Genomic DNA, 10,000 nt, shown 5'->3' on the forward strand with positions numbered 1-10,000 from the left:
GCCGTCGCCAGCCACTCGAATAGCAAGGCTTTATCAATCTTTCAACAACCGTTGGGGGACCATAGGGCTTCGCTCACCCTCAGGGAAATGACCAGTATCACTCGCCTGCAACCTGCCCCAGACGGCTCTCCTCGTGATGTGAACCTACTTCGTGCCCTTTGGGTAAGCTGTTTACCTAAACCTGTACGCGCTGCCATACCCGATGTCGATAGTTACCCATAAAAGACTTGATGACCAAAGCCAATGCCCTTATGGACAGCCACTTCATGACCTTCATAACCTCCACCAACACCTCCACTCATGACGAACAGAACACCTATTCTACTTCAACCGAAGCTGACGTGAATGCCATAGGACACACTCGCCTATGAATGCCGTAGGACACACACGCCTATGAATGCCATAGGCCTATGAATGCCGTAGAGCATACACGCCTATGAATGCTGTAGGACACACACGCCTATGAATGCCGTAGGACAGAAGCCTATGAATGCCGTAGGACATATGCCTACCCCGTGACAAGCAGGAGCGGCAACAAAGCCACCCATCATCCACCACTCGCTCGCGCCCCAACCAACGACTTCTACAGACACCCACTGCTGCTAATCGGCGCAGTTTTTGCTACAACCACTCCAGATTCAGGGCGGCCTATATAACATGTACAGTCTGTAATTTCTAAGGGGGAGCCATGTACCGACCGTGTGTCACACGATCGTACATAGTTAATTTTGTGTACATATTATGCCTGTATCTTCGCTCTCCCCTCGCACTAAAAAGAACCTGAAAAAATGGTCAGTTTTTCTCATCGGTAACGATGTCAATTTTGAACAGGAAATTTCCTGTTGCCTTGAGCTTTTGTATATAAAGGAGAGTGTTCTATAATAAATTCACTTAGTTGCTTTTCAACCTGTCTTTGAGTCACCACCTTCTCTCGTCCCATCATAGATCACAATGTCAGCCGTAAGCGTGATTATTTTTTTTAAGGTATTATTGAATGGAATAGGACATGTAATAGGACACTTCAAAAAGAGCAAACAGATTTCAGAATGGTCAAAGGATGTGACGATCAAATTTCTATTCTACGACATATACAGTAGCTCAACAGTATCACAAAATAAAATCACCTCTTGTTTTATTTTCTCCAGATTTTGAGAAAGCATTTGATAGTATTTCACACAGTAAACTAAAATGATTTTAAGAAATCATCTAATAGTATTTTTCTTAGTATATTCATAAAGATTTTGAGGCACTATGGTATATCAGAAAAGATTGTAAACATTATAATGCATATGCATAATGGAACTGTTCTTACAGATGTATTTGAAGTAAATACTTGAGTACTACAAGGTAGAATACCATCCCTTCTACTCTTTATCCTGATGATTGATTATATTAGAAGACACCGTGATCCAACTATTGAATAGTGACATTCAATGGAAAGGGGACCAGAGATTATATGAACTTGAATATGCAGATGATATTGTTCTCTATGCGTCTCTAATGACAGATAACAACAGAAAATGATTGAAAAGTTGGTACTTCAGGGGAGAAATGATGGATTAGCGATCAACTCGATAAAGACAAATGTGATACACATTCAATGTGGTAATCGGACGACCTGCTTTAATGGAGTAGTAATATTATCGAACTCGAACTTTTTCAAATTCTTCGGAACCATCATTGCTAGCAGTGGATCGTTAGTTACAGAATTCAAGGAGAAATTAAAGAGTGCAAAACAAACCATAGTCATACTAAAAACTATTTGGAGATCAATTCGAATAACATTTCATAGCAAAATCAAAATATATATTTCACTTGTAAGATCGATTTTAACTTATGGGCAGCAGTACTGGAACAACTGATGTAAATCTTTTAGCCCTTGCAAATAAAGTATAGAAATAGGTTTTGGGGATTTTAATGGCAGTAGCAGATAACAAATAAAATAATTTGAGAGGTGTCAGGGGTGCCCAATATGAAAGATAACTCTATATTACCGGTATCAAGATGGAGATGAATTGGGCATATTTTAAAAAGGGAAGATGAGTTAGTCCAAGATGTATCCGAAGATGCTGGGCAGGAGATGACGTGATAGACCAAGAGAAGTTAGCTGATGACAATGTGCAGAGGGTTTGAATATGAGAACTAGGTTAAGCAAAGAGAGATGATAGAGGAACGAGACAATTTTCCTGAAATCTTGGAGGCCTCTTCATTCCGTGGATGGCAGTGGATTAAAATAAGATATCATTATTATTATTATTATTATTATTATTATTATTATTATTATTATTATTATTATGGTAACTATTGTTATTCCTATCGTAAATTTCCTTTGAGTGAGAAACCCCACGGGAAAGAAGACTTCGATCTTTCAAAACTTTACATTAAAATTTTATTCAGACGAATTTGTGTATCCAAGATAGGTTTCAAACTCATTAATGCTTCTTTATAAGAATTTCATTGAAATCATTGACCATATCATAGTTTTTATTAAATATATCTTTATAACTCTGATAGAAAGGCTGTAATTTCTGTGGGCTAAATGCACCGCTATTGGGCAAGAACAAACTTTGAAAAGTATTCATTTTATTTTTTTTTATAAGCAACCGACATGAACGCATGGGTAGATATAACGGATTTTAAGCGAAGCGAAAAATCTATTTTTGGGTGAGATGGCCATGTCGTCCTGATGGAAGATCCTATAGGGTAGCTTCCTAGGGTATATTACAACTACGGTGATATTCCCAGAGAATTTACCTTAAGGTACCAGAATTCTAACTCCTGGAGCGAGTATCCCTCGTGAAAGGGATATCGCGACATATCAGAGGACGTATTCTAGACACGCCACATGGCAATCTACATCCTGGACAGAGATTTCGTCTCGTAGGAGGTGATTGGCGAGATACGAATTCGGGAAAGAAAAAGGGGAGCCGCTCCCAAGGCTTCCCTATCCTCCGATTCGTATGCGTGCCTGGCGCCAATCCTGGCGCCATCTGTATTCCTTGTAGCGTACACGAGGTGCTACAGATACTGTATGTAGGGAGGGGTCCTACAGCCCTTTCTTAGAAAGGCAAGGGCGGGTCCATCAGGACGACATGGCCATCTCACCCAAAAATAGATTTTTCGCTTCGCTCAAAATCCGTTTTTTGGGCTCAAGCCATGTCGTCCTGATGGAAGTGTACCAGATCATTACTGTATCTGTGGATTCTCAGAACGTGCCGTACTCCCCGGAGGTAATTTTTTCCTGGTCGACTAGACCTATAGACCTAAGATGTTACCGTTATACATCTTTTCAACTAACTATAAACTATGTTAGAGCTTCCTGCCCCCTACAGGGAAGAGTCCTACTAGACTCTGGAAAAGTCTCGAAGAGTACATATACCTATGTATGAATACCAGGCAAGCTAATATAGTGGTCTCGCCCTATATTAAGTAAAGCATAGTTTGTAAAGAACCACTGCGTCAATATGAAATATGGACCAGTTCTCCGCACAATACTTGTATTGGACAAAGGTTTTATATCCGCATAGGAGGAAAACCAATGCAACATAGCTTGCATAAAGGAACAATTCTATTAGAATTATCCCAGATAAGGTACATAGAATGAATGCTCAATTATACCAATAAATTGACACAGGGGAAGGAGACGCAAGGTTCTCAAGAACCAGATTATTGACAGGCAATAAATAGACAGGTTAACCACAATATATATATATATATATATATATATATATATATATATATATATATATATATATATATATATATATATATATATATATATATATATATATATATATATATATATATATATATATATATACATAAGAAGAGGATAACCCAAAACTTTAAGCATAAGTATGATAGTAAACAGAGCTTGTTTGTCTGAAAGAAAAAACATTAGATGCCACTTTTAAGATACCGAGGTATCAAAGTCATAAAGCCTGTATTACAAATCAATGACATTAGCGTTAGAAACGCTCGGCACAAATGTCTGCACTTATGCTAGGTTCACCTTCGGAAATGGAACAGTCTGCATGGACAACACAGTGCCCTCACTTAGTTTGTAGTAAAGTATGTAACTACACACTCACCCTGGAATTAATCGTCCCAATTAAGACCACTGTTCCTCGCAGAGTTAAACAGTAGGGTTAACACCGTGACCCACTGCTACCACAGATCTCTTTAGTTCCTCTACTTGCTTCGCATAGTGGCGAAAGAACACTCTGGAAGACTTCCAGCCAGTGTATGAACGGAGATGTTCAAAATCCATACAATTACAGAAATTTAAGGATGAGGCAATTTTCCTCGGATCGTGACCTGCGGGTGTATTGTCAGGATCCGCTCTGCGAATAAAATATGTGATTTTCGCTCTGAGTTGATTCAGAGATAAATTTGAGCCTGATGTTTCTCCCCTGAATAGTTGACCACCCTTAAAGTCTGAAGTTCTATGAAGATAGACCTTTAGGCATTCTACTGGACATAGAGATGCATCTTCTTTCAGAGGGCAGATTCTCCAGGGACCCCACCTGTTGGTGGGTAACTCATTCTTGGCGAGAAACGTAGGATCCGGAAACAGGTTCAGTTCTCCCCCATCCAGGAACTGAACACGACCTGCCTCTCTCGAGAGGCTACCATCTCACTAACCCTGGCCCCGGACGCGAGTGCAAAATAGGAAAATAACTTTTTGTGTCAAATCCTTCAACGCACACTCTTCATTGCTCAACAGAGAAGCGAAATGAAGAACTTGTCTAAAGACCATGAAATGGGCTTTGGAGGTGCTGAAGGTCTGAGCCTAGCACAGGCTTTCGGGACTTTATTAAAGATCTTGTTACCTAGGTCGACCTGGAAGGCATATAGAATGGGTCTTGTCAAGCAGACTTACACGCTGAAATCGTGTTCGCTGCCAATCCTTGACCATGGAGGTGGAGAAGAAAGATGAGCAGAAGTCTGTCAAGATCTCCTGCGGATTCTTTGCCTTGACAAAAGGCCACCCATTTTCTCCAAGATGACTCATATTGCCTTCTAGTAGATTTGCACTTATATTCCTCAAGGAAGTCTATACTGGCTTTCGAAATCCCGAAACGCTTTCTCACCGCTAGGGAGAGAAAATCATGAGCTGCAGGGTCCGGGTTTTCTGTAATGAAGCGCAGACAGTTGACTTCTGGACTCGCTGGGTCAGAACTGGATCTGGTAGTGGTACAAACTTCAGCTACAGTTCCAATGCCAGGAGGAACCACACGCTGTTCGGCCACTTGTGGGCCACTATTGCCGCTACCCCTTGAAGGATCTCAGTTTGTTGAGGACCCTCAGCAGAAGGTTGTGAGGAGGGAACAGATAAATCTTGGACCATCTGTTCCAGTCGAGGGACATCGCGTCCACTGCTTCCGCTAAGGGGTCCTCGTACGGGGCACGAACAGGGGCAACTTCTTGTTGTCTTTCGTCGCAAAGAGGTCTATCTGCAGTTCTGGGACTGATTCAGAATGAAGGAGAATGATCCTGCGTCTAAGGACCATTCTGACTCTATCGGTGTGAACCTGGATAGAGCGTCCGCTGTCACATTGCGGACTCCTTAAAGGTGAACTGCCGACAGGTACCACTTCTTCATTTCCGCCAATCGGAATATGGCCAACATCACCTGGTTGAGAGGTGGTGACCTCGATCCTTGTCGATTAAAGTATCTCACAACTACCTCGCTGTCTATCACCAACCTTATGTGGATCGAGTGACGCGGGGAGACTTTCTTTAAGGTAAGGAGCACTGCCCTAGCTTCTAGAAAGTTTTATGTGAAAGGTCTTGGATAGCTTGGACCAAGTCCCCTGGACTTTTTTCCGATGAGAATGACCTCCCCATCCCTCCTTCGAGGCGTCTGAGTGAATCGTCACCGACGGGGGAGGTGGCTGAAGAAGAACCGACTTCTTTAGATGTCTGGCTTGGGACCAGGGCCTGAGAAAAGTACTTAGCCGAAGCGGCTGGTCTTCTCAGATCTCTTCGCGCGTTTGATGCATAACTTCTCCAAACTCCGATTGCATCCTTTAGCTGTGCTCTTAGCACTGGGTCTGTCACCGAAGCAAACTGGAGTGAGCGCAGTACCCTCTCCTGCTCGCGTCTTGATATCCTTTCGGAATCTAGAAGTCTCTTGACAGAACCCGCTATCTCCTTCCTTTTCTTCGCCGGGGTGGAGAAACGGTGTGACAAAAGGTCCCAGTGGATTCCCAGCCACTGGAACTTTTGAGATGGAGAAAGTCGAGACTTTTTCTGTTGATCTTGAAGCCTAGGTACTCTAGGAACTGGATCACTTGACTGGAAGCTTGCAAGCATTCTGTCTCGGATGCTGCCCACACCAACCAGTCGTCCAGGTAGGCTACTACCTGAATTCCCTTTAGGCGTAATTGTTTGAGAGCTACGCTCGCAAGCTTCGTAAAAATCCTTGGGGCTATGTTTAGCCCAAATCGCATGGCTCCGAAGGCGTATAGTCTTCGTTGTAGCCTGAACCCTAGGTAGGGGGAGAGTCGATGGCTAATTGGAATGTGCCAATAGGCGTCTGACAAGTCTATAGAGACGGAATATGCCCTCTTGGGCAGTAAGGTCCTTATGTGTTGCAGTGTTAGCATTTTGAATTTGCAATTCACTATGAACTTGTTGAGTGTTCTTGGGAACACAAAACAGCCTCTTTAGAAATTGATGGGCTTCACCCTTCGGATCACCTTTTTTCTCCAACAGTTCTTGAACGTACTCCTCCAGAACGGGGGTGGAGTGTTGGAAAAACCGAAGGCACGGGGGTGGAGTGCTGTACCAGCTCCCGCCCAGTCCATTCTTGAGTAGGCTGTGGGCCCAGGGATCGAAGGTCCACCGATCCCGAAATTTCAGAAGTCTCCCTCCTACCGGTGTCACCTCACTTGGACTGCCGTCCTGAGGTCTTGCCTTCCTGACCACGACCACCCCTGAATCCCCTTCCCCTTGAGGGGCGTCTAGACGAGCCTCTGGCTGCTCGTCTAGGCTTTGCTCGAAAGGAAGTAGACTGCCCTTCGAACGCTGGGGTGAATGCCGTGGACAGTGTCGACACGGCCTGGGGTACCCACTGAAAAGTGGTCGGGGTTTGTGCCACGATCTGGGGCACTGGGGGCAATGGCAATTGCAGTTACTGTTGCTGTCTAAGAGGCTTGGCTGGCCGAGACGGTAGCCTAGTCCTCATAGTCTTCCTCTTTGGTTGAGGACCCTCATCCGGGGAAGACTTTCTTTTGATAGCCAGGCCCCACTTCTGGAGAAGGTTTCTATTCTCCAAGGCGGCCTTATCAACAACTTCTTTGACCAAGTCGGTAGGGAAAAGGTCTTTTCCCCAAATGTTGGAGGAGATTAGTTTCTTTGGCTCGTGCCTCACCGTAGCCGAGGTAAACACGAACTCCCTACAAGCTCTCCTTGCCTTGACGAAGCCATAAAGGTCCTTCGTCACTGTGGCCAGATGAGACTTGGCCACTACCATGAACATTTCATGGACCTTGGGGTCACTTGCCATCGTCTCGAGAGTAGTCTGAAGAGACATTGAGGCAGTCAGTCTTTCTTTTGTATCGAACTCTCTTCGCAAAAGAAAGTCAGACAGCTTAGGGAGGTCCTTGCCGAACTGACGTCCGGCAATATCAGCCTCCAACTTTCCAACTGAGAACGTAAGATGGACGTCCTTCCAGTCTTTGTGGTCCATAGGCAGGGCCAGCGACAAGGTTTACACTCCTCTAGGGAGGGGCAAGACCTGCCGGCCTCGACTGCTTTTAGTACAGCCAGAAACCCTTCCTGTAAAAAGGGGAAGGCTCTAGTAGGCGAGGACACAAAGGAAGGGAGCTTCCTATTCAATGCGGCTACCTTTGAGTTAGAGAAGCCCCTCTCTTTCATCGAGGATGAAAGTAGAGCTTTAGCCTTAGCATGGTCCTAGTATAGCATAACAATTCAGAAAGGAAAGACACACACTTGTGTTTCCCTCACAACCCATTGCTGCAGCCTTCCGGATAATAAAATCAAATGGTTAATCTCTTCTAGAGTAACCAATGCAAGGTTTCCAGAGGAAACAGGTGGAGCTCACACCTAAGCAATGATTTTAAAATCCTGGATAATAGACAGGAAAGAACTCACTTTCCTATCTGTAGGGCAACCGCAAAGGGATGTGCGAGAAAACACAATAGTGTTAGAAGACACAGTGCTGTAACAAAACCCTTACCATAGTTTTCTTCTTACTGTATATGTTATACTAAAGAATACTAGTACAGTATAGGGGGATGCGTGCCGGCCTGCCTTTGCCGGCCGGCACACACCATAACTAGCTTTAAAGTATACTACTTAACAGCTATAAGGCGGCAGCACTCTGGTTCAAATGCATGTGCCGGTCGGCAGCAACTGCCGGCCGGTAACAGCCAATGTTGGCCGGCAATGGCTGCCGGCCAGCAACTACACAAGGTAGTACCCAGATGCCGGCCACACTCTTGGTGACCGGCAGACAAGGGCTGACATAAGCCGGCCGGCAAAGGTACAAGTCCGATGCCAGCCGGCAGCAAAAGAACCAGAGGACTACACCTGCCCGGCTGCCGGCCTCACAGGCCGGCAGCCGGGTCAGGTACAGCACTAGAAGAAAAATAGAATGGATGCCGGGATAAGAGTGTACACAACCTCCAGCCCGGCAACCGAAAGAGTGCATATAAGGAAGGGGAGAAACTAATTCAGGCTTCCTGACCAATGCCGTCTGGCTCTACAGGCAGGCATGGATGAGGGACCAAGAGAGGTCCGGGCAGCACTCGAAAACATAAGACCCTTGCCGGCCAGCAGCTCTGCCGGCCGGCAAGGGGCTGATTCAGTTCCACATCCTAACCTATACTAGGTCCAGATGTAGAACGACGTACAGTACAGTAATGGCTCGGCCATTACGGAGAAAGAGGGGGAAGGGACAAGAGGGTCCTGCCAACCTTGCTTTAGTGACAGATCACCCGCAGCCAAGAAACTTATCTTAGCCTAAGGGAGATCTAAGGGGGAAGGCCAGCAATACTTGCCAGCTCCCAGAGCACCAAATCAAGGAAGGCGTTGCTACTCCCAGGGAAAGAACTTATCCTCCCCCGAGAACAGCAACAAGGACTAGTCTGGTAGATCACAAAAGAAGGAATCATATCCACAGAAACCTTCGGTAGTGACCTAAGGGAGCTAAGCTCCCTTTGTCTGTGTCAGGTCAGCGAGGGGGACTCAGCCCTAAGCCAGACAACACAGACTCAGACTAAGAAACTCTGTTGTTCTGTCCCTCTTGAACCATACTACAGGAACAGGAAGGTACAGTAACACCCCAGTATAGTTTTATCGAAAAAAAATTCGGAAAAAACCACTTAGGGATAAGCCCAAGGCTTAAACAGAGGGAAAGGGATTGCATACCTTCTCCGAAAAAAAAGAAAGCAACCGGGGAGTATGATAAAGTATACTAAGGCTCCATAAGCAACTAGCCTAGGCACCAAGAGAATCGATTACCTAAATCACCGAAACTCACTCGTATACTATCTTGGAAATATTCCACACAGTCTAAAATGTATAAAATATGGCCTAAAGCTTCAATAAAATTTTAATTACACTCGGAAAAACCATAATCATGCATGAAGTACTAGGACCAAACGACTAGGCTACATGGCCTAGCGTAGGCCACAACGGCGAATACTTCGCCAAATAATACTAAGCACGAAAGGAAATCCTATGTAATGCTAAATAGCTAAAATTTATTAAAGCAAAACAACCAGGAATGTCGCTCTGACAAACTAATTTATACCTAGCGAGCGACAGCGTCCAGGACGCCTCTGGTAGGCTATGGCTCTTGTATCAAAGATTAATCCTATTAATCACTAAAAATTTTACCAAGAGCCTACATTTATACCTAAAAGACATTATACTCAACTTATCAGAGGCCAACGAAGACGGAGAAGCCATGAAAAGTAGAATAAATCCAAGATTTGAGAGAAAAACAGGAAAAAACACCGAGTTGTTA

The sequence above is a fragment of the Palaemon carinicauda genome, chromosome 16 (assembly GCF_036898095.1).
Source record: "Palaemon carinicauda isolate YSFRI2023 chromosome 16, ASM3689809v2, whole genome shotgun sequence".
In the NCBI taxonomy this organism is placed as follows: Eukaryota; Metazoa; Arthropoda; class Malacostraca; order Decapoda; family Palaemonidae; genus Palaemon; species Palaemon carinicauda.